Genomic DNA, 25,971 nt, shown 5'->3' with positions numbered 1-25,971 from the left:
TCTGGGAACCTGGAAAGTCTGTGACTTTGATTTTAAAAAAGAATATTTCAAATAAAATTCTGCTCAGACTTGGAAAAAATCTTAACATCTTATTTCTTAGGATCTCTCTCCATTGTTCAGTGGACAAACCACTTACAATGTAGCACAACACAGATCCGTTTTCATACAAAGCGTCTCACCAAATGTTTCACAGTGTTAAATGAACAACGTGCTTGCAGTTAAATAATAAAGACTGGCTGAGGGAGTGGGAGGGCGAGAGAGGCAAGAGATGTTTTCAGATGAGATCTGGATGGAAACAGTCAATGAGAGGGAAAGAGACAGAACAGAGGGGTGCGTATGGTGATGTTAGTTAGCAAGAGAGACCCTAATCTCACTATGAAAATGCAGGAGAAGTACAGTCCATTGATCCTCCCAATGAGGGAATCTGAGCGAGAGGCGAGAAGGAGAATTATAAGGGCAAGAAGAGAATAAACAGCAGCTGAAAGACAACTGTCATAAGAGGCCCTCAGAATGAGCAAAAGAGCTGTCTTCATCCTCAGCATTGTTTCCTCCTCTTTTTTCTTTTCCACGTTCTATTCTCTGTACGATCCCACTGAGGAATCCTGTTCTCCCGCTGCTTCCTCGTGCTGTTCCGGCTTAGCATGCCCTGATGTACTGTGCTGTCGTAGCAGATGCAGCCTGGTAGAGCAACAAAATCTTCTATAGAGAGAGAGAGGCACCCACAGCTGGATCTGGAAAGCTGCATCCCGTTTCCTTTTCATTGTTGAAAACCCAGAGAGCTCCTTGCTCCTGGACATGCAATCTCACACGTCATGCTGAATCTCATCTGTTCCTGTCTGTAACCTGTGAACCGGCCTACCACTGACATAAACAAGCTAGGGCCTGCAAAATCCCTGCCATTCATGCTGCTGCCTCACCTGCTTAATTGGGGGAAATTCCCACCATAGTACAATTTTGCAAAGTTTGGTATTAAATATTTAATTCAGTTTTAACAGCTCAATCCATCTGGCATTATCAGAGGGGCCGGCCAGAGCTTGCTCGCAGCCTCTTCTGATTAACAAAGTAGCCGGTCAGCGAAGATTTGCTGATCCGGTCATTCAAGGCTTTGTTACACAGTGTTCAATGCCAGTGGAGATGCTGCATTAACTAGGAAGCATTGATTTCAGCATTAGCCAGCTTTCTGCATTTGAAGGCAGACAATGCAAGTATCTTCAATTATCTTCAAAGCAACTGAAGGGAAGGAAATTGGTCTTAGATGTGGTAAATAGACTCCACAAACTCTACTGAAGCATGCAAAGATGTATACGAGGGAGTAACAGCTGCTTGCACAACTGTTTTGGAGCTTATTCAGAAACCTGATTGAAATTCTAGGGGTTTCATATTAGTCTATGTGTTGGCTTTGGAGTTTTTGTAACCTAGTCAGGACAAGATAGGGATTGTTAAGAATTTGTAACTGATCATTTCTTAGATGAATTTATCCTGCTCACAGGATATCTGCAAATGGGCCCTGAAATCTTCAAATTTATTTGTTCAAAAATTTTCTACTATAATTCTCATTTATTTTTAAATGTGTGGATTGATCCCAAACAATTCTCTGGGTGCATCCAACACACAAGCTGGATTGCTTGATTGGCCCTGGATACATAAGTCACATAGCTTCATTTCTGTTCTCTGATTGGATGAGCACACAGGGTATAACTTTGTGTTCCCAAATCACTTGGACACTTGTGAAAAAAATCCCCTTTGGGAGTACTTGTGAGTGGTAATAGTCACAGACGTGTAACTTTAAGATTTGCTTTATGTATATAGTTGTGCTGGTAAAGCCCACTGACTCAAATATTCACAGAAAGCAAACTCCCAAGGGCCATGAAAGTGGCTACAGCTAATTAATTTAAAAAAACCCAAACAAAATAGTTAGGGAAACACTTTTTGCTGCATTCACCCAGCTTTGGTCAAGACAATGTTTTTTGCTGGCCACATATTAATTTATCTGTACATGAAGGGGCAGATTTTCCAAACTGCTCACCTCCCCTTTGGATACGAAAATAAGTGGGCAGATTTTCCAAACAGCACAGCATTATTGCATGCATTTTGGGTGTTAAGATCTTTGGATAATCTGGCTCCCACTGTGAGTACTGAGCACTTGAAAAATCTGACCCTGAGCACTTCTGAAAGTCGGGCCCACAGTATCAATCCACAAAACTGTCCTGTGTTTTACTCTGATGAATGCATCTCTCCATTCTTCCTATGTGCTCCCACCCTCATTGACGGCAGGAGCCCAGCCCGGCCCCTTACTTAGCATAACCCTCCCTGTTTATTGGGAGGGGGAGTTACTCTATAAAAACTCATGCTCCATTTTGAATTCTTTCTGCTCAGCATAGAGCTCACAGCAGTGGAGATGCCTTAAGCATCTAGGGATACATAGAATTCCTCCTCAAGGCTTCAGTCCTACCCTGAGCCCCCCCATGAACACCGCAGAGCTCACTGCAAGATAAAGGGTGTAACTCCAAGAGCTTCAGAAGGAGGAGACTGAAGGAGGGAGAGAGAGAAGCAGGGAAGAGACAGAGATTTTAATTTAGATAGGCGAAAGGGGAACAAGACACAGAAAGGTGAAGAGGGTTGGTAAGTGCAGGGGCTGAGGTCTTTTCCAGAGTGCCTCTCTCTGGATTTGAAAAGAAATTAGGGGAGGAGAAGAAGAACAAACAAACTAACTAACTATTCCTCCCAGCCCTGCTGTTTCCTGCCTCCTGGTAAAGCTTCGTGCAGGGAGTTCATTCCCTCACCAATGGTTACGCATGACCAATTGGCCTGGCTGCACACCACACCTGATTTCCCTGCACCAAGTGCCTTGTGTCTGAATTCAGAAGCACCACAGCGTGCTGGGGTTCTCACTAGAAGCTAAAGCCTAAGGGTTATACATAGCTCTCCCCTGTTCTTCTCCCTTCATTGTTACCTCCACCCTGAGGGCTGCCTTCAGGGTGAGGTTTGGAATCGCCAGGGCTTGTCAGAACCTGTTCTGTGATTAACAGCTGTAACCATTCTCAGCAGTGCTTGTCTTTCCAGTGCCCAGCAGGCTACTCCTCTTAGAACCCTTGTTAAATAGGCTAGAGAGCCCTGAACCTCCAGTGCCTTGCAGCTTGCATATTCTTTTACACCTGTGCCAAAATGCAACCAAATCATAATTCTCTCTGCTTGCTTCTGTTGCTTGTATTTGCTCATGACAATGACTCTGCAATGCAGCAGAGAGCCTGGGGTAGCACATCTTATATCCGTTATGCAGAGGGGAAAACAGAGGTGTGGAGGAAAAGTGACTTGCCCAAGGCTAATAAAAACAAAAGTGAGGGAGCTAGGATTAGAACTAGGGATTTCTGGCTCCTTGCCAGACTCTCTGGGCCTGATTCTCTGTTTCTTGGCAGCTTGTGCATAGTGGGAGCAAAATGCTGCTCCATCTGAGTGGTAGCTACAGTGCGTAGGAATTGGGTGGGGGCTCCTTGACAGAAGCCACCTGTCAGTTTCTGTATGTACCTACAGGAAGCTAGGCCTTATATGTTGGTATGTAGTTAATAAACATGGGCATTTGGAGCCCAGCTGTATCAATGTGGTTTCCTCGCATTCTTAGTATGTAGGGCTTTGTCTACACTAGCAAGTGAAAGACAAAAGTTTTGTCATTCAGAAGTGTTAAAAACACCCCCCCCCCCCCCCCCCCGAATGACAAACAAAAGTTTTGTTGATGACAAGCGCTGGTGTGAACAGCGCTGTCAGCAGGCGCCCTCTCCTGCCAGCAACACTAATGCGGCTGGTGGGGGGTGGAAGTTTTTTGTCAGCAGGGAGCTCTCTCCTGCTGACAAACAGGGAGTACGCTACGCGCCTGTTAGCGGCACAGCTGTAGCAGCAGAGCCGTGTTGCTGAAAGCTGCATAGTGTAGACACAGCCTAAAGAGCAAAGACACAAAGATAGTGTTTTACACTCACTTTGCACTAGTGTTAAATGGCACTAGTACAGGGTACTGCGGGCTCCAACTCTCCTGCTTTTCCTCACCTGTCCCAGACACTGCTACCTTTCTTCACACTTGGTTTTCCTTAATGGTTTGCTTTATTAATCTTAAATACGGAGATGACTCGCCACCCCCACAATACTGCTAGCACCACCCTCCAGTGCAAGAGCAGAAATACCAGCAGTAATGGCTCCTCCATTGTGTAAAGGCTGAAATAAGGAAATACTAGTTAAACAGTATTTCTGAAACCCTGGTGGTTTTCCCAGCCCCAAAAGGTTGTGTTGAGCAAATACACCAGGTCTTTCAGACAGGGATTATTGACTGGGAGCCATACACCGTGTAAACAGGGCTGACAGTTTTGATCTACATCATGTCCGTATCAATATTTTAATTGATCCACTCTGAGGGAGTTTAAAACTCAGAAGACAATCAGTCTTGACGCGCAGAAGCAAAGCTTTCATACAGAGGGGTCTAACCTGGATTGAAGAGCCGGGCAATATTTGAACAGGCTTGTAAGCAAAGCTGAGTGATTTGCCTGCAACAAGAGGTGGCATCCCTAGCTATGGTGCAGCATGCTTGCATGTGTCATTGTCCGCGCCTGTGAAAGGGGGAGGGCACGAGGCAAGATGAGGCGGGACAGCATGCAAAAACCAGGCTGGGACTCTTAGACAAGCTGACATGCTGCATCTGAGTGGGATTTACATGCCTCTGAATTGCACACAACGCTAGGTTTGCTCTGATTATCTAGTGACACTGCAACGTAAGCAGCCAGATACAAACAAACCAACCGCCCCACCTGTAGTCATACTCGGACTTTATGTGCTTGGACAAGATATGCTTGCTCTGTCTGTCTGTCCATCCTTCCAGTTGTTTCCTCTGTCTGGACACCTGCCCTGCACACGCACAGCATGCTGCCAGGGACATTGACTGGCCTTTCTTTTGCAGTCAGAAATCCGGAGATTTGAACAGGCCGTATAATCTTGGACACTCCTCTCATCCCAAAAGGTCAAGATTGATAAGGCACACTGGTGGAAGGGCAGTGCAGGGGAAGCTTGTGTGGTCCCTGCCTTTGCCACATGCGGGTTAATGAAGGACTCCATTCTCCAGGGCTGGTCACCTGGCACAACATTCAAAGTTTACCTTTGGATACCTATAATGAGACAAGGTGACTAAAGACTTGGACTGTGGCTCAGATGCTATGGGAAAAGAGGGCATAGAAGTATCTAGAAAGAGCAAGAGTGTCTAGATTTCCTCTCTCCTCCTTGTTTATATGTGTACATGTGTATATATTTTCAAATACAGTTTTCACACTTAAAATGTCTCTCCTGGTTTGAGAGAGACTCCCTAGATTTTAAGTGCGGAATACTGGTCTCTCTTTCCAGAAACAAAAAAAACCCTTTTACTTAGATTGTAATATAAGGTCTTTGGAGCAAAGGCTGTCTCTTAGTTCTGTGCACGATGGGGTCCGATCCATGATGGCAGCTTCTAGGCACTCCCCCAATACAAGTAATAAACAAGAAGAATAAGTATGAGCACCGCATAAACATAATTTCCGAAGTCCAGCCTAGGCTAACAAGGAAGCTTTCCTAGAACTATACGTTTCATTTGTTACTTTATAGGAATAGAATGAATCTCTTGGCATGGGAGTCAGACAACAAGATTCAGATATGTACCAATGGGATAAATAGAAAAGGAGTACTTGTGGCACCTTAGAGACTAACCAGTTTATTTGAGCATGAGCTTTCGTGAGCTACAGCTCACTTCATCGGATGCATAGCATATCGTGGAAACTGCAGAAGACCACGATATGCTATGCATCCGATGAAGTGAGCTGTAGCTCACGAAAGCTCATGCTCAAATAAACTGGTTAGTCTCTAAGGTGCCACAAGTACTCCTTTTCTTTTTACGAATACAGACTAACACGGCTGTTACTCTGAAATGGGATAAATACAACTGCTTTGACAAGAGAAATCCAGTATTGTCACTTTCAAAAAAAAAGATCTGAGAGAAATGTCTCTCTGTGTATATCATGGACAGAAAGAGTGTGTGATTTGTGTGTGTATGAATGAAAGAGAGAGAGAGAGAGAAGAGGGATGGATGCAGATTCACATTTCACGCAGTAAGAAATCACTCTTATATTCTGATTAAATACATGGCTCCTTTGTAATACAAAAGCCAAAATATAACCTGCAGTCACTTGGTCAATAGCACAGGAGATCTGAAAGCCTAGTTGAATATATTATCTCCTCCATGGAGCGCCAGCACTGTGGGAAAAAAAACAAGCAAGAGCACTAGACCTTCTAAGGTTAGGGAAGGAACTCTGCATGAAAGAGCCCAGTTTGCAGGATTTTCTGAAGGACTGGTGGGGTGGGGGGGACCCAACCAGCCAACCAACCATCCATAAAACAGTAAACTGTGCTCTAGGATCAGCTCAAAGCTCAGGCTCGTTGGTGGAAAAGGAATAGAGAAAGCCCTAGTGCCTTAACATCAAGACAGGTTATGTCTTACGGAGTGGAATGGGATTTAGAAGACTTGGGTTCACTTCCCAGCACTGCCACAGACTGCCTGTGTGACCGTAAGCCACTCACTTCATCTGCATCTCAGTTCCCCATCTGTACAATGGGGATAATGAACCTGCCTTTGGTTTGTCTCTTTGGATTGTAATCTCTTTGGGGCCGCGGGCACCTTTTACCATGTATACGTTCAGCAGCTACCACTATGGGGCCTTGGTATTGATTAGGGCTTCTAGATGCTACCAGCATACAACTGAGCAATGATCATGCAAAGACAGTCCCTGCCCCAAAGGGTCTAGTCTTGATCTGTGACAAGATACAGCCAGGGGATGGAACAAAGAGAGGGTGTCAGGAGAAAGGAGGGAGGACAAGACCAAAGGGAAATGGCCAAGTAATGTCTACTAAATAGCTGTTCTCATAGCTCACCTCCTGCCCAGCTATTGCTGTGTGTGGGAATAGCATCCCTGCAAGGAAATAACCCTAGAAGATGTAACCTCTTCCACCCATGCACACACGAGCTACCTCCATCACTGGTAGGTAGATATGTGCCGGCGAGGATTGTTTTTATTGTTACATGCATTTCTACAGTACCCATCCCCATAGTCAGCTGGTGTGTTTGCATCAATCAGCTGAATATGATGGACTAATCCTCTTCAAAACACTTTGATTGGAAAAGGACAGGTCTGCTAATTAACACATACTGCACTAACCTGTGACATACGCAGTCATCATTACCTCTCATGTTTAATAAATATGTCTATTTAACAGGATAGCTCAGCCACATTACACCAATTAATGTAACCTCCACGCAGGTATAGGAGAAGCAAATGTCCTTGCAATAAGGAGCATACCTGTTACAAAGAGCAAAAAGCGAGAGGAATAGCTCTGCTTAATGCACCTGAGCTGTGCATTGAAAGTCTTCTATGCATCTGAAGGGATATAACACAGACTCACCGTCAGGGAGCATTCCTGAGCCTCTATAAACAACATGCCTCAAAAGGGGCTGCATGTAATAACCAGCATCAGAATTGGCTTCCTGTCGCTCCCTGCAGCATATTTTAAATACGCCCCCCCAAACTAATCCTCCCTCTCTCTGTAATGACTTGTCTCTACAGGCACTATCCATGGTTTGGTAAATCAAACCGCATAAGGGCAAAAACACCTCGTCAGATCCGATCTGGTACTCTATCAACACCCAGGAGCTGCCAATCATTTTGCATGAAAACAAAGTGCACAATTTCAAACATTGTTCTAAATTTATTGCAAGCAGTTTGTTTAATCACTCTGGTTTCTGATCTCACATTCCTTCCCACCCTCGGACCCCCCACCCCTGTTTTTCAGTCTCCCATGCCCCTCTGCCATGTACATTGGTCAAACCGGACAGTCTCTATGCAAAGGAATAAAGGGACACAAATCAGACTTCAAGAATTATAACATTCAAAAACCAGTCGGAGAGCACTTCAGTCTCCCTGGTCACTCAATTACAGACCTAAAAGTTTCAATACTACAACAAAAAAACTTCAAAAACAGACTCCAACCAGAAACTGCACAACTGGAATTAATTTACAAACTGGACACCATTAAATTAGAGTTGAATAAAGACTGGGAGTGGAGGGGTCATTACACAAAGTAAAACTATTTCCCCATGCTTATTTTTCCCCCTACTGTTACTCACACCGTCCTGTCAACTGTTGGAAATGGGCCACCCTGATTATCACTACAAAAGGTTTTTTTTCTCCTGCTGATAACAGCTCACCTTAACCGATCACTCTCATTATAGTGGGTATGGCAACACCCATTTTTCATGTTCATATCTATCTTCGTACTGTATTTTCCACTGCATGCAACCGATGAAGTGGGTTTTAGCCCATGGAAGCTTATGCTCAAATAAAGCTATGTGAGTTTATACTAGATGAGGATTTGCCTCTAAAACAGGATCAAGAACCAATTTGGATGAAAAATGAAAGAACTCAATTCTTCCTGACCCATCTTCAAAATCTCAGAAAAAACCAGGACTCTTTGGGACTTCAAAGAAGCTTTTTGATAACTTTTTTCAATTTGCACAGGTCCAAATGGGACTAAGAGTGCAAATGCTGAAATACCTCAGCAGCGGCTGTTGTCAAAGCTTAAGGGTCATTGTGAGAACTGAAGTGTAAAAGACTAGGGAGATGAGATTAAGTGAGACAGTGCCAGCAACTCTTGTAGAACTTCAAGCTAAATGGGAGGGCCTTCTTGACTGAAATTTCCAACCCAGTCTTGCTAACTCAGAAGGTGTAGATAGTTTGGAGAAACTCCTGTGCTTTTGAGTGCTCGTCCAAACCTAACTTCCAAGCCTGTAGCACTTATAATTACTAGCTGACCAGGAGCCACTCCAGATGCTGCAGGTCCCTTCAGAATATGTCCATACAGCGGCAAACAAGTCCAGGTGAGGAAAAAAATATTTGGATGGGTCAATGCCCATATGCACAAGAGGTGGTGAATTGAATGGTCCATCCAGCAGCCATTCTGCCCAGCTGCTGCTTCCTACTGACTATCCCACCTTGCATTGGCTCTGCTGTTAACGAGAGCATCCAAATATGAAACCAAAACTCAGGCAAGATGCAGTGTGTCTGTGTGCACATTCTCTGTTGATCTCACCATTAATCACTGCCAGTGGTGGCAGGTGGATGGAGAAGGGACAATAGCAATGGCCTGTACAACTCCTCTAGGTTTGCAGCACCAAGTGGCCTTACGCATTGTACTGTGTGGGAGAAAGAACCTGCAATAGCTACCTCTGCTTAGGAGCTTGGCAGGTGACTGTGCAGAATCTGGCAGCTTTTAGCAGGATTCTCTCGAAGCTGTTTGGCCCACTGGCAAAGGTTATGCTGCGTTTGACTGGGATGTCTTCCAAACTTCCATCCAGTCAGCGAGAATTTTCAGCCCAAGTGGTGATTTGGCTCCATTCTCACGGTAGCAGAAGGCTCCCTGCAAAGCCAGGGACTTGAGCAATTTGGAAAGTGATTCTGTCACAAGTCGAGAGAGCGTCTGCTCACCTGCTCGAGTAAATGGCATCCCTGATGCAACAGACCAGGACTGGAGACAGACAGACACCACAGCCAGCAGTGGGGTGCAAAGCACCAAGACCATAAGCCCCAATCCTGCCAGACCGAGTGGTATCACCCTTCCGGGTGGGAATACATAGTAGGCTGTTCTCTTCGATGGGGCCGAGTCACTAGTGAGAGACATGCTCGTGCTCATTGTAAATTAACCCAGGGTAAAGCCACCAGTGCAATCTCCAAATGCAGGCAAGGTAAACCACTAGAGATCATCATTTCAGCAGTACAGCTTGCCACATTTTCAAGGAAGGCTGATCTACACCGGTGCAAATAGCCAGTTTGTCTTTATACATTGGGGTTTGCACCAGTGCTGCTAATGGTGGACAAAATCTCTGGTGTAGACAAGGCCCAAGTCAGAGAGTGAAATGCTCCAAGGTATTAACACTTCCATTCATGCAGGGAATGCAGCAGAAGCCATACAGAGCCCTGAAGTCTCTTCATGCCTCAGTCATTTCAGCTCCTGCTAGGGGAGGATGTCTTATACAGATGTCTATATAAGAGGAGGCCATCAAGTTGATGAAATGCTGCCATGCTGTCTGTATATGGCAGGAGAGACTAGTGGCCTGAGCACAGCATTAGGATGCAGGAATTGCTGAGTTTGAAACCCAGGTCTGGCACTGAGGCTGTCTGCCACTTTGGGTATGCGTGGTTCTTTATTAATAATGTGCAGTTCTCCTGTGAGAGAGTAGTTGTGTGGTTTCATGTTTATTATCTCAGATAGTCACAGACTCATAGATTTAAAGTCATAAGAGGCCACTTTAGGGCCTCCAGCAGTGCACAAGCCATAGAGTTTCACTCAGCAATTCCCATCGTTCTGGACATTAATCTGCCTCGTGTGCTACATAAGAGAACGTCACAGAGAGTCCAGAAGACAGTTGAATTAAAGAAAGGAGATCTTCTAGAAAGACACCCAGTCTCTGGGTGGCTTCCAGAGTAAAGGGGCTCAGTTTCCAATTGAGGCAATGGAGTTTCTAACTGCCAGAGCCACTGACTCTCTCTGAAAGTCAAGCTGGGTTCCTCTGTAATGGAGATGCTATCATTGGCGTTTTATTTAACTATTCCATTCATGACACACAAGGTAAGAGAGAACCCAGCTCGCTCTTTCAGAGCTGGGCTGGCTCTGCGAGGCTAACTAGAGTGAAAGTGCACTGTATCCCATGTGGTTCCCATCCATTTGTCAGATTCACAGACTCCTCTCCAAAGACACGAGGGTAGAAAGTGGGAATGAATCTTTCCCTGAATTGCAATGCGGGAGTTTGGGTGTTAATGTGACTGGTTCGCCCCTGAGCTCTGCACCTCCACTTTCCTCTCTGCTGGGGATGCGGGTGTCTCAGCGACTTCCAAGCAGCTGTCCGACTGCCCTTCCTGAAGGATATCTGTAATCACCCACGCTGTGATTGTACCTCGTTAGCAGCCTGCTTGCATTGATTGGACTCAGTCATGATCTGTTCAACTGGGAATCCTTCCCTTCTCCATCCTCTGCCGTGGTATTCCCGCCCAGCATTTCCTCTTTATATCTTGATTCTTCCCTCTCCCCACTCCCTTCCACTGTGGTCCTCCTTTTGGTTCCAAAGTGTTTTAACAATCAGCTTGCATTCATTGCTGTAAATCTGCAGATAACATTGCATGGTGGTTTTGAGGGAATCTTAGCCTAGTTCTCAGCAGACAGCTGCTGTCCACATCACATAGACACCATCATTCACAACTACCAGTGCGTGACGTTGTTATCATTTTATTTTATATTTATTTAGAGCTGGTCAAAAGTTCTATATCAAAACCTCCCCCTGTTTTCTTGTTGGTTTTTGTTTGACTCAACAGAAATGTCAGGTTTTTGGTTTTACAATGAAAACCTGAGAATTTTTAAAGAAAAAACAGTTTTGCTTTCCTTCAGATTTTTCATGGGAAACAGTCATTTGCCCCCCAGCCCTGGTAGCATTATTGAATTTGTATCAAGTTACTTTTGAAAATACTCTGAATCTAAACTATGGCCCCTCAAGGTTAAGAACACCTTTAAACTCCATGAAGTTTGCCCATTTGTAATGTTTACATCTCGCTGCAGATTCTGCAGTGACCCCATTCCATGCATAGCAAGCTCTGAGGCAGGGGCAAGGTTTCCCTCGGGACAGAACATTCCCAGCCATGTTGAGTCAGCAGGTCCATGCCATTAGGTAGCTGGTTTATCAGTAAGAGCTGACTTCACAGCTTTTCAGCAGTGGGGTGAGGACTTATTTTTTGATTTTGCTGAAGCACTTAGCTGGTTGATCAAGGGCAGCATGGTCTATTCTTATTTCTTAGCTGTAATCTGGATTTTCCCCAGAGGCCAGCGATTACTAAACTTCATTAGGCAGGAAGGCTCAGGCTGAGTGTCTCTCTGCACCTCCCTGGCCTTCAGAAATGGGCTCAGGATCTCAAGTACTCAAGAGCCCCACAAACACAATTTGATTTACCCTGGCAACCCCCCTGGGCTGCAGGGCAGTGCTTCCACTGCCATTTTACCACTGGGGAGCCAAAGCACAAGCAGCTTACGTGAGTCCCCAAGGTCACACAGGAAGTCTGTGACGCAGCTGTGAACTTAACTCCGATCTCCTGAATCCTTGTCCGGTGCTTTAACCACAAGACCCTCCTTCTGTAAGTCTGGTAGTCTGCCTCTAGCAGTTATTAATATTGGATGGATGCTCCCACAATGCACTTGGCCAAGGATGTAATATATCGAATGCCCCCTTATGCCTAGAAGCTTGTGACTGGATTGCTCCATCTAAGTGTGCAGGGTGTGTAACTCTTAACTAGGAATGTTCTATGCTATTGGTCATGATGGTTTGCAGCCCTCTTTAAAACCAGAGGCATTTCATTTTCATTGCAAATCCTGCAGCAAAGTATTTAGGGGTATTTGTTCTTGATTTGTTCTAGATTGACCTGCCAGTTAGTTCCCTGAGTGAGCCCTTTGTGCCCTGAATTTTAGTTTACTTTTAGATAAAACGAACAAGCCAACCCTTTCAGCCTTGGTCTCAGCTGGGTCACCCAATGGCCAGTCAGTAATGTCCCACTGATCCAGTCCCTTCTGTGTAGGATAGAGCAACAAAAGCCTGATGCAGATTTACCCGGGGAAAACTGTCACCTCTTCCTTTTCTGCACAATATTGCATTTCTCCCTACAGAAAGCTGCCTGGGAAAATATCACCAAAGAAAGGCCCATTGGGTTTGATTATATTTTTTTTGCAGTCAGTCCGAGAGGCAACTTGGAATGATCCAAGGGCCATTGACTTATAAAGCATTGGCTTTACGTTCGGAATTTCTGACCAGCATGATCCTGCAGTTTGGCAGCATCTCGAAGTATTTTGTGCACAGAGGCACCTGATTGCAAGGAGGAGGCTGTGGTGCTGCACAAGGCGGGGCGTTCCAGCCTTTTGCAGGGACTATTTATCTTTGGAAAAACAGAAGAATATTTTGTATCTTTGACAAAGCAGCACTTTACGGGCGCTTGACACTTTATTAACTAATCTCTGGTACTTGAGTAATTTATTATGTTTAAGCTGGTGCCATCGAGTCTCTCAGCAGTGCCCATGTGCGCCAGGAAATAAATTAAAGACTGTCTAGAGATACTTGGCTCATTGCTGTGATTGCTGGGCTGGCATGATGGAGGGCGAAGGTTCTCTCCTCCTGCAAATTGGAAATTAGGAATTAATAAGACAGCAGGCCAAAGAGCCCTGCAAGCGGCATTTGGGTGAGAGGAATGGGGAGCAGGGACTGGCTACATACTAGTCTTTCTGCCTTAACACTTCCCGTTGGGGTAACGCAGGTGCCAAGAGAAAAGCAGCGCTGGGATGGGCCTATTCCCTACTGCAATGTCTAAGGATATTTATCCTGCAACCACAGGGTATGGTTGCAGCTTTCAGACATACATAGCTCGCCTTAATCTAGCTAAATGGTTCACCGGAGCAGTGAAGCTGCGGTAGCATGTGTATAAGCCCACACCAAGCTCTGGTTAACGCTTTGGGCAGCTAGCTCACGCTGAAGCCTGCGCTGCAGCTTCGCTGCTCCAGTACGGGAGCTGGCTTCAAGCTCGCTCAGGTTTGTGTGTATGAGCTGTAATCACACCCCATGAGTGCAGTGCAGACGTGCCCTAAGTCTTGGTACGCTGGGGAGGTTCCAGAAGAGTGGAAGCTAGCTCAGCTTATGCCAATATTTAAAAAGAGTAAAAAGGACTACCCAGTAGGGTATAGGCCTGTCATTCGGACTATCATCTGGATGTTGATCCTAAGCAAATATAATGGAATGGCTGATATGGGATTCGATTCATAAAGAATTAAAGGATGGTAATACAATTAATGCCAATCAACATGGCTTTATGGAATATAGATCCTGTCAAATGACTGTGATACTTTTTGGATGAGGTTATGGGTTTGGTTGATAAAGGTAACAGTGTTGACATAATATACTTTTGTAAGGCAAGTGATACCACTCAACATTTTGATCGAAAAACCTATGACAATACAAATTCAACGTGTCACCTTAAATAGATTAAAAACTGGCTAACTGATGGGTCTCAAAACATAATTGTAAATGAGGAATCATCATCTAGTGTGCGTTTTTCTAGAGGGGTCCCTGTGGGATCGGTTCTTGGTCCTAGACCTTTTAACATTTTTATCAATGACCTGCAAGAAAATATAAAATCATCCCTGCTAACAATTAGAGATGACACAAAGATTGTGGGAGAGTGGTAACTAGTGAAGAGGACAGTCACTGCTATAAACCCATCTGGATGGCTTGGTAAGCTGGGAACAAGCAAACAATATGTGTTTTAATAGGGCCAAATATAAAGTTAAACATCTAGGAACCAAGACTGTCGGCCATACTTACAGGGTGGGGAACTCTATCCTGGGAAGCAGGGACTCTGAAAAAGAATGGGGGAGGGGAGCTGAACATGAACTCCCAGTGTGATGCTGAGGCTAGAAGCGCTAATGTGATTGTTTCAGAGTAACAGCCGTGTTAGTCTGTAGTCTCAAATAAATTGGTTAGTCTCTAAGGTGCCACAAGTCCTCCTTTTCTTAATGTGATTGTGACACGCTACGTCAGGCATTTGATGTCTGTTGGAGGCCCTGCTGCCCTGGTGTACCCTGCACCCTCCTTCCTACACACACAGGAGCTCCTGGTCGCTCCCTTCTGCTTAGGGTGACCAGATGTCCTGATTTTATAGGGACCGTCCTGATATTCAGGGCTTTTTCTTATATAGGCGCCTACTACCCTCCACCCCCTGTCCCGATTTTTCACATTTGCTTTCTGGTCACCCTGCTTCTGCTCACTGCTGTTTATTCCTATTCTCACTCACTTCTAATGTCAATTCCAGCTCTTTCCCAGGATATCTTTGACCATTAACGTAAAATGTCTATAAGCGCCAGATTCTTTCCTGCAGTCTAGCTCCACTGTTCCACTGCGGCAGCAAAAAGAGGCCTGGACCTGGTCAGCTGAGAACTCTCTCAGCATGGGGGAGTTCTCAGCTGATGCATGGCTGGTTATAGACCATGCCTCTCTGCCTCAGCATAGAGAGTAGGGAAGTTGTGTGGTCTGAGCCCACTGCTCTCCAGCAATCCCCAACTGACTGCCAGTTCCTTGGGAACTGTTGCCAGTGGGCATAAATTAGAGCAGTCCATAGGCTGCTCTAGCCTATGCCAATGCTGGAGCAGATCAGCCCAGAGAATCACTGGCTCCCTGACATCCCTCAGACTTCTCTTGTGTCAAGCACATCTTGGTGCTGGAGGGAACATAGGCCAATATTTCTTGAAAAGCAGCACAGGCTCAGAGCCTGTTTCATTTGTATGAGAAGCAGAGAAAGTGGCAAGAAAACTATGTCAATTCTCCCAATCCCCGTCTTTTACTGTGAAGAACCGGACAGGTCAGGGATGCTAAGAAGGAGCTTAAAGTTTTAGCAGTAACCACTGAGTATCCAGCTTTTCTCCAGAACTGCTGAGGTGCCACTACAGAGCCAATTTTAGTAGCTGGATTATTTTTTTATTGCAGGGTGGTGGGTGCAGGGTTAATTTTAATTGGATCTTTCAAGCCTCGGTGGCCTGCCGTCTGTCCCGCCTCCAGGACGAGAGCATGTTTAGAGGTATTTCATCAAAATAATCTCCCAAACCATCTAATTCAGGGGCCTTAAACTTCAGCTTTCATTTTCTCTTCACCTCTGATCCATAAAAGACTAAAGTCCGGGGAGGTAGGAAATCAATACACTGAAATCTATCTACAAAAGGAGAGCAGAGACGAAGGGGAAAAAAGCCAGCAGACCCCGGACTGGCAGAGGGATGCTATCCTGAAAATCCCTGCTGCCTGGAATTGCTCCTCGCCTTGTTTACCAACATCTCTGAGCACCTACTTAGCTTCCATTCATGTGCCGGGGCTGATGCTTCATCCTTACCAGGAGGATGCTGATTTTTGCGGCTATTCTGTAGTGAGAGCTATGGCTCAGTGCTGCAGCGGGCCAAGCCCTTCTTCAGTTCGTGACTCGTTAGCAGGCTCATCCCGATTTTCGTTTGGATGCGAAGGGTGGCACTGGGCCCCCAGTCTGATAGGCACCCCAGAATTGCCTCTTCTCAGAACTGCACGGGAGTGGGACCTTGCAGAGCTGGAAAGATGGTCTCATGATTAAGGCACTTGGAGTGGGGCTCAGGGTTGAAATCCTAGCCCTGCTGTAGGTTCTGGGCAAATCATTCCTTCCTTCGGTGCCTCTGCTCCCAGTCTGTGCAAAAGGGATAATGTTATTTTTCTCTCCTCCTTTTCTGGCTTCGATTGGAAGCAACTTGGGTGCCAGGGCTGTTTATTACAGTGCGTCTGTACAGTGCCTAGCGCAGCGAGGCCCTGATCTCAGTCATGGGCATTAATTCGATGCTGCAACCCTTGCTAACGGGGCATCGCAGGACCAAGGTGTGCACGATGGGGTGGGGGAGGGAGCTGCCAAGATAATTAAGTTTCAAGCATTTTTGACAACAACAACAAAATCTTAAACTGTCACATCTATTACAGTCGCCATGGCAACTCAAAATTACTCACTTTGTTTGGGGTTAAAAAAAAGGCCGTGCGTTCAGGAATCTTTCTGTTTCTGTGCAAGCTAGTGGCAGGCTGGGGTGGCTGTTTTCCTCCTCAGTGAGCCTCGGTGGCTCAAACGCATGGGCAGACTCAAAGGGTAATTAAAACATTTATCATTTAACGAGTGACAACAATCGAAACTTTAATTACTCAGCTTGAGTCTGGCGCCCCCTCCTTTGCCAAACTGGAGGTGGGGCATGGGAAGGGGGGCAGGGGAAACAGAGGGTGAAACCTGATTGTGTTCATTAAGCAACACACCAACTTGGCACAGTAATAATAATTAAATTAATTATAAAAGCAATCTGCTTTTGAAAATTTGATTTGACGGCTTATGAGCTGCCTCACTGATCCAACAGCAAGGGCTTAAAATAGGTAGGATGCAAACCCACCCAGAAGAGTATCAGCTAATTTTAATGAGATGCCGGGACTGGTAAACAAAAGACCACAACACACACTCCTTGTACTTGACTTCAGCCTGCGGGGAGGAAGAAGATGCTAAGCAGAGGAAGGAAGCAAAGGCCTGACTGAGAAAGAGGCCTCAGCCTTGCAGATCCTGGATTAAGGAGTGAGGTGTAGACAGAAGAGACAAACCTTCCCTTTTGAAAATGTGCAGTCTCTCCTTTCATTCATTAACACCTGCCTGTATAGGTGAGATAGAGAGGCAGTGTCGCCTCATGGATAGAGAACTGACCTGGGGTTTAGGAGACATGAGTCCCAGCTCTGCTACTAATTTGCCATGGTTTTGTCTTCCCTGCAAAAAAGGACAAGCAAACTTGATGTATAGTCTTAGGGGAGACAAGACACAGGTCATTTTTAACCTCAGTGCAGCTAGTTTAGTTAAGCCCCAGGTTTGAGGAGGAGCATAGGGTTGAGCTCAGCTCGGTACATGGGAATGAAAATGACTATGTTTTGTCTTGACAAAGGTTTTACACAGGGATAGATATCAGTGGAATGCAGTGAAGGGCTAGCCTCTGTGACCTGGGGCAAGTCACTTCCCTGCTTCTTCCCTGATGTCTTGTCTGCTTAGATTATGAGATCTCTGGGGCAGCTCGACCCATGTGTTTGTGCAGCCCTGAGAACAACCAGGTACCAATCTCAACTGGATTGTCCAGGCACAGCTGTGATACTAATAATTAAGAATGAGAGGTGATCAAAGCCACACACTCAAATGAAACACCTGTGTGCACAGGTGCTAATGCTTCCAAACACCACATCCAGGCACTGGCACATGCAAAAAGAGTCCAGACAGGGGCTTCTTTGAAAATCACTCCTTTCTTTTATAGTACACAGATGGGATGACATACAGAATAAGGTCAGTTCCCCCCTTAAACCTTGTTCTGAGGATGGAATTGGATCATAGGCCTTGCGCTGGCTCTCTGCACTGGAGTGAATTCCATCCACGGTGTATGGAGAAGAAGGATCCCTTGGGATGGTGGGAGGAATACCTATGCATCAAAACATTGGGTTAACCTAGTAAACCCTCTTCTACCTCCCAGCTGGCAACTAACAGCAGAGAGTTAGGCCTTATGGAGACAGTAGGTCCCAATATAAAGATGTCCAAAATCCATGGGCCAGGAATACAGATAGTTACTGCCCACTCATCACTCACCCACCACCGTCAGATGGTCCCGGGCTCTGTTATGCTGCATGTAGGTGATGCGTGAGCTTTTCCTCTCAGGGAAAGAAGGGCCTGGTGCTATAAGATTTTTTTGTTGTTGATTTCCCTCACGGTGAGAGCAGCCATGTCCGCTCTGGTGCCGTGGCACACCTCGCACTGCCTGGGCATGTTGGGATTTCATTTCACAACATCTCAGGCTACCAGAACAATCTCATCACCTCCGTTTTTCACACCTTTGTTCTTTCATGTGTGTTTGTGTCAGAGAGAGAGGGAGAGAAAGGCTTCATCTTCTCTCCCTCCTCCTCCCCCCAACCCCAAATGCTTCCATCTCAGAGTGAAAAAAGGAAACATTCAAAAGCGGGAACTGGATCCAGCCATCAGCTCTGCAGTGGGTGCCACTGAGTGACAAGGGCTGCAGGTTCCTAGTTCTTGTGCTGATGCTGTTTTTCCCAGGGGAGCTGTCCAGCACAGGGACCTCCTGAAGGACAGCCGTGCTACTTCAGTGCTGTACAGGATCTGCGCATATACAAGAAATGGAGAGGACAGGCCCAGCACCTTCCCCTCAATGCAGCGAGCACACTTGGAAAGCCCTAGAGAAGCAGCAGAAATAGCAGGCACTAAAGAATCTGCAGGGGTCCAGGTGCAGGAACTGAGTTTTACAGTGTCTTTAGGCATGCAGTGAAAACGAATCCCAACACTAGTTGTGTGTGTTTGTGTGTGTGCATGCATGCATGTGCACACACTCGCTAGTCACACCAGAACACAGACATGGACACACACACACACAAATTCCAACTCCGCATGAGGTACAGAGGAAATCAATATCATACGCTATAAGATCTGCACAGGGTGATTTCTAGTGCAGGTGAGATTAGTTTGGTTCCTGCTAGCTTAGCCAGTGAGAGCAGCTGCCTCTGAACCATGACCAAGGGCCCTCGCCTGGGTTTTAATGGGAGCAGCAGTTTGCTGGTGGGGGTGGGTAGGAGGGCAGAGCAGTGGCTCTGATAGCGGGGGGCCTGTTTGCAGTGTTCAAGCTGCTGATGGTGCCCCTGACTTTTAGAATAAACCCAATGCTTTGATGGGTTGAGAGCCTGGGCCTGAATCCCTTAGACATATTGGGCTCCATAGCTCTGTCTTTGGTCCTTGGTGCTCTCTGGGCAGGGAGTGGAGTGAGAAAGGGGGGAGCCATCACATGTATTTTAATTCATTTCCTCTATTAATCCCAAGAACAATAACTAGCCTCAGGCCCCTCCCCAGGCCAGCTGATTGTGAGGATAATTAATCCCCAAGAAGCATCCTGGCTCTCTGGCCTTGTTGCTGTTCAGGTCCCTGCAGGTTTCTCACAATCCGGTAGGGCCTCTCTGTGTGTTCAAACATTCTGGTTAAACAAGGCTCTGAGCACCAGCCAGTGTGTGCCAGGCTCTCATGCTGTCCTATCGGATACACTCAGGCCAATGCAAACTGTCCTACGCAGAAGCTGCTAACAATGACTGTTGCCTGCAGGGATCTTTGTATTTTTTTCATAAAGGGTGCACCACTACTTCTGAGTTACAGAAACAATTCGCTCTCTAAACATGCCACACCTCTCTTCTCTTTGGATCCCCGAGAGCTGGTTAACATTTTGTCATTGAAACTTTTTTTGAGGGGTGGGGGGAGACAAAAAAGGCTTTTGGACCAAAACAAAAATGTTTATTTTGGTCCAAATTTTTCAATTTTTTTTACTATCAAAACCAAAACATGTCCAATTTTTCTCCTCTCTTCCCTCTCTATTCCAGGGGAAAGGAGCAAGGAAGGGAGAGGAGGGGAAGGACTAAAGGTAGAGAAAGGCAAAAAAGATTTTTTCCCAATTTTGATTCAATCAGAAAACTGAACAATTGCATAAAAATGAAAAAAAAATTGTGCATTTTGTTTTACATGTTTTGTGGAAAATGTCTAGCATATTTTGATCCACTAAAGATCTTCCACACCCCACAGGCTCACTGTTTTTCACTGCATTAAGCACAAGTTGTTGTTACGATTACTATTATTTTTCTCAGTGGAGCGTCTGGAGGCCAGACATGCTGAGATCAGGTCTCAAAGTGCCAGGTGCTGCACAATAAAAAAATATCCTTGCCCTGAAGCGCTTCCAGGGGTGGGGTGCCTGGGAATCTGGAGGGAGCACTGAGGAAAGTGAATGCGCTCTCATGCCAGCACTGATTACGCTCTGGGTTGCCCTCGCTTCTCTGCAGAAAGGCACAAGATTGTTTCTGAATCACTCTGGGGATGTTCCCTGCATTGCCACTCTGCAGCGTGGGAATCTGTTTCCCACAAGCACCAGAGAAAAGCACAACTTCTGTTTTTTCCTTATTGAAAAGCAAGCTCAACGTGTTTGTATGAAAAGTCTATTTTTATCCCTTATTAGTGCTGGAGGTGACCCACCTTGATTATCATGCGCATTATAAAGAGGGGTTTCAAAGGGGGATGGGCTGTTGCCAGCAGGAGAGTGAGTTTGTATGTGTGTGGGGGGGGGGGAGGGAAGGGTGAGAAAACCTGGATTTGTGCTGGAAATGGCTCTACTTGATGATCACTTTAGATAAGCTGTTGCCAGCGGGGGAGTGGGGTGGGAGGAAGTTTTGTTTCATGGTCTCTGTGTGTATATAATGTCTTCTGCAGTTTCCACGATATGCTATGCATCCGATGAAGTGAGCTGTAGCTCACGAAAGCTCATGCTCAAATAAACTGGTTAGTCTCTAAGGTGCCACAAGTACTCCTTTTCTTTTTACGAATACAGACTAACACGGCTGTTACTCTGAAACCTGTGTTGTTTCCGTTAGCTGCATTCCCTTCCCTCAGTTTCACTCCTTGACCGTTATCTTTTCTGCTGGCTGCAGTTTTTAGCTGACCTGGGGGGGCTGATCCTTTCATTTTCCCAGCTGTGACCTCTCTTCTTCGTAAGTACATGCAAATCCTATCTGTCTGTCTCCTGGGAAGCCTGCCTGACCTCTCACCTGCTGGATAGCTGCAGCCCGTGGAGTGTATTCTGCAGACAAGCCATTGTCTTCCCAGCACTGGAACTTTCTCAGGGCAGTGAGGGCACCATGCTGTGCAATTGTTACTCCCTTTTCTCAGTCACGCACACACAAAACACCCACCCACACAACACTTATGATGCACTAAGTGTGAAATTCACTCCAAAGCAGAGGAGCCAGAACAGGTTTACGCACCCCTCAAGCCCTGCTGAAACCCTAAACATAGGGCTTAAGTGGGGCCTAGGTCTTGTACTGAACAGATGTTTGGGGACTGGCTGTTCTTCATGGGATGGCTCTTATTTTCACCCCAACAAGGCAAGTTGTGAATTAACAGGGCAGTATTTGCTATTCGTAATCTGCTCTTCAGATTTCCTTATTCTTAATTCTCATCTGGCGGTGAAAGGAGCCACAGTCTTTCAATCAAGATGCAGATATAAGGCCATGTGACTTAAGTGACCAATGACATATCAGGAATAATAACTAATGAATAGGCTGAAACTTGTTTGCATAAACAGTCCGAACCTCCGTGAATAAGGAAGAAAAGGCCTCATCCAAAGTTAACCGAATGAAATGGAATGTTGCCCATTGAGTTCAGTGGGCTTTATGTGAGCCCCAAAGTCTATAGAAACCAGGTTTGACTATTGAAAGCGAGAAAGGGTTAGAGTCGTTATATGAATTATTCACAACAAACAATTGTCTGGCTCTACCTATAAATGCTATTTTCCTTGCTGTCACTGCTCCCGTGCTCTGAGTCTCCCGAAACTTCTGACTCCTGAAAGTTGTGACTGGAGAAAGGGGGCTGGTTCACATGATAATTGCCCTGTTCTGTTCTTTCTCTCTGAAGCGTCTGGCACTGGCCATTGTCAGAAGACAGGATTCTGGGCTAGATGGACCACTGGTCTGACCCAGTATGGCTGTTCTTAGGTTTCTTTCTTCTTTCTAGAATTGGTCAGAAAATGCTTTATATTTCATTTAAACTTATGATTTTTTTATTGACCCCCCCAAAGCAATTCAGCTTAAATCTATCAAAATATGGAAAAATTTGGCCCAAAAGTACCAATAAAAATAACCAAAAATTGGCTGAATATTATAAAAAAAAGTCTGAAAATATTTGAAGGAACGCAGACCCTTTCCAACAACATTTTTCTTTCCTTGAAAATGCAATTTTCTATCAAAAAAAAGTTTCAGCTGAAATGTTTGAGCAACTCCACTGCTGTGGCCATGGATGAAATGCCCCGTTCTCCTTTCATCAGTGTGTTTTCCTTATCCCCAGCCAAAATGTCCATCACACCATCTGATTTTGATTATAAAATTTTTGCAAGGATGTTTTTGCAGACAGGCAGATGGGTGAGTACAGGTAGCACCTCCCAGAACATGCACATTAAGTGAGAAGCTGTCATTTCCCCCCCATTGCCCTCTTACACTGGCATTCCATTTCCATTTAAGGGGGGGGGATTGCAGCTGAAATCTTTGATAATTATCTGAGGCATTGTTCCCAAATTGCCTCTGATTGCCACGCTGGAGCCGCTGGGGCTGCATTTTTATAACCTGCTGGGTTGTATTTTGCTATTTTTAATATTTTTTTATGATGGAGATTGCTTATTGCCATGCAAAGTAGGTCAGAACCTTAGTGAAGAGCTTTTCATATACTCTGCTTTTTGAAGCTGTGAAGTGCTATGATCCTTTTGTCTCCTCTTTCTTTCCCCCGCCCCACTCCTTTCTCCAAAAGCACACTGACATCCAACTACTTTAAACCACTGGGTTTGAACAGCAAATTATAAGTTAAATTATAAATAATGCCCAGCTTTCCGGGGCTCTGCCTGTTACGCCAGACTTGGAGAGACTCACCCAGTCTGTCTCGCAGCCAGGCCAATGCAGTCATTATGACTACAGGGTGCCTGGCCGCATTGATCGGCTTGAAAAATGCATGAGTTTGCGCCCTTGTCAAGCAGCATCTGAAGCAGCGGTTTCAACAAAACTGAGCCAGAACTGAGCGATGACTGCAGTCTGGGTAGCCGTGATATCCCTGACTTGGGGGAGGGAGGGTGCAGCTAGCTCAGCAGAACACAGTTACATTATATCCAGGGTGCAAAGAGGTCTCCCACAGCTCCTCCAGCTGGGGTCTGGGAACAACCTCGGGACTGCGAAGGGACGAGATCTCCTTTGATGGGGATGTAAACAAGCTCTTATTAGGCGGTCAGGTGCACAGGCAATCAGACCATGCTGATGAGCATAGAATAGAGAGCACATATTATAATAGACAGGGAAAGAATATATGGCAGTCGATAAGGAGAGAGAGAGAGAGAGAGAGAGAAAGCTTATATGATGCTGAATAGATATTTTGATCCTGTGGTATTTATGGTGATAGATAGATCACTAGTATCCTACTGTGCTGCTATAGATATAATTGTATGATACCAACATTGTTTTTCTGTTTTAATTTCATAATTTTATCAAGAAAAAAAGCATATCAGATGCTTCATTTCAGGAATTCTGCGCCTGGTTAATAACACGTAGCTTCAATTTTGGAGAGCATCTTTCTCCCCAAGGGACCTTACGCTATTTCGCTCATCACAAGAGTGCAGCTGACTCTGGGCTGGAACATGGAAGCTTTGAAGAGAAATGCTAGCTTGGAACAAGAAGAGGAAGAAGAATACTGGATCTAATTGAAACTCTAGGCATAGTTTTGGGAAGACAATGTAATTACTTATAATTTGGCTAATTGACGCCTGTCCTTGTATAAGGATCCCCATCACGGGGAATAAAACCTGGAATCTTCAGTGCCAATAGCCAGGGATTTCCCAGCTGAGGTAAAGGAGTAAAATCATCAGGTGGCAGCAGTAGCAGGCTGTTATCTTCTATACTGCTCAGTCAGTAGAGGAGGGTGTGACAGGTTTAGCTATCATCATGCACTTACAAGTGCCATAGGATCTTCCATCACCACAGCAGGTCAGGGCTTCCCCTGAAAGCGGGATGTTTAAAATGAGGGTATCTCCTGAGTGCAGGTCTGAATAGATGTGACAGAGATCGCATTGCCGCAGCATCTCCTGTGAGCATTTTCAGAAAGGAGCAGACAGTCTCCAACTGCCTTTGCTCACATTCAAACCAAGGAGTCTGAAAATTGCCGTCTAAGCCAGTGGTTCTCAACCAGGGGCCCAGGACCCCCTGGGGGGCAATGAGCAGGCTTCAGGGGGTCCGCAAAGGAGGGCCAGCGTTAGACTTGCTAGGGTCCAAGGCAGAAAGCTGAAGCCCAACCGCATGGGGCTGAAGCCCGGGGCCCTGAGCCCCACCCCTTTGGGGCTGAAGCTGAAGCCTGAGCAAAAGTGTCTTCGTGGGGGCCCCTGTGGCGTGGGGCCCCAAGCAATTGCCCTGCTTGCGACCCCCTAACGCCGGCCCGGGCTTTTATATGCAGAAAATCAGATGTTGTGGCACAGGTGGGACGGGGAGTTTTTATAGCATGTTGGGAGGGACAGGGGAGGCTCAGAAAGAAAAAAGTTGAGACCCCCTGGTCTAAGCCATTTCTATGGCTCTTCCCTTGCTGCACCCATGGATTTCCGGGCAGGTGTAACGTATGGAGGGGAGCTTATCTGAGAGTACAGAAGGCTTGAGGGTACAGAAGGCAGCGTGTAACCCATCAGTTAGCATCAAAGCAAAGAAGCCACATTTCAGCTCAGTAATTTTTAATAATTTATGATTTTCACTTGGTTTCCAGAGTGTTATTACTGTGCTTAATATCATTTACAAATTACACATGATCCCATCAATTCTAGGAAAGTGAGGGAATGTCTGGGCGATGCTAAAAAATCAAACTTTATAGCGTAAACGGGAATTTATGGCCTTGGGCTGGCTGGCTCAGCAGTGAGGTATACAAGTTACCCACACATCGTTATTACGAGCTACATGACAGGAGGCCCCAGCTGAGATCAGGGCCCCATTGTGCTAGGTGCTATACAAACCCATATTAAGAGACAGCCCCTGTCCCAGAGAGCTTATGTTCTAAATAGCCAAGTCAGACAAAGGATGGGAGGGGAAGTGACTGGCCCAAGGTCACCCAACAGGTCAGTGGCAGAACCAGGAATAGAATCCAGGTCTCCCATCTTATCTGCTAGATCACAATGCAGCTCTAATTATGCTAATTGTCAAAGATACAGTTGTACACCCATTCCTAACAGTAAGGCTGTGATACTGCCTAATAAAACAAATCAGGCTGATACTATGCATAGTGGCCTCTATCCTCAGCTGCACTGCATTGCATTGCCAGAGCAAAGCATCCATAAATCCAGCATGCCTACCGAAGGGATGATTGCCTCTGTGTATGTCAATGCATCACCATTCCCCTCTCCCTCACCAGTGTATGGAGTGTGATGCAGGGAAAGGGGTTGAGGCCTGATTGTCCCTGTGCCTTGGAGATCCCCAGTTGGGGACCAGCCCTGCATAAAACAGCCCCAGAATCAGGGAAGTGCAAAAGGGGGCCCCAAGCTGACCTGGTGCACTCCCTGTCCTTGGCTGCACCATGCTGTCCTCAGCAGCAGCTGGGGATCAGGACCAGTCTCTGCAGTGTGTAGGTGAGGGATGGATTCCATTGCCTGGGGCCATGTAGTAGAGTCAAGAATGGACCCGAGGAGAATCAGCTTTCAGTGCCCTGCTCTAACCACCAGACAAGC

This window comes from Chelonia mydas, chromosome 22 (genome assembly GCF_015237465.2).
Source record: "Chelonia mydas isolate rCheMyd1 chromosome 22, rCheMyd1.pri.v2, whole genome shotgun sequence".
In the NCBI taxonomy this organism is placed as follows: Eukaryota; Metazoa; Chordata; order Testudines; family Cheloniidae; genus Chelonia; species Chelonia mydas.
The sequence above is the reverse complement of the archived record's forward strand: the minus strand, read 5'-3'. Positions refer to the sequence as shown.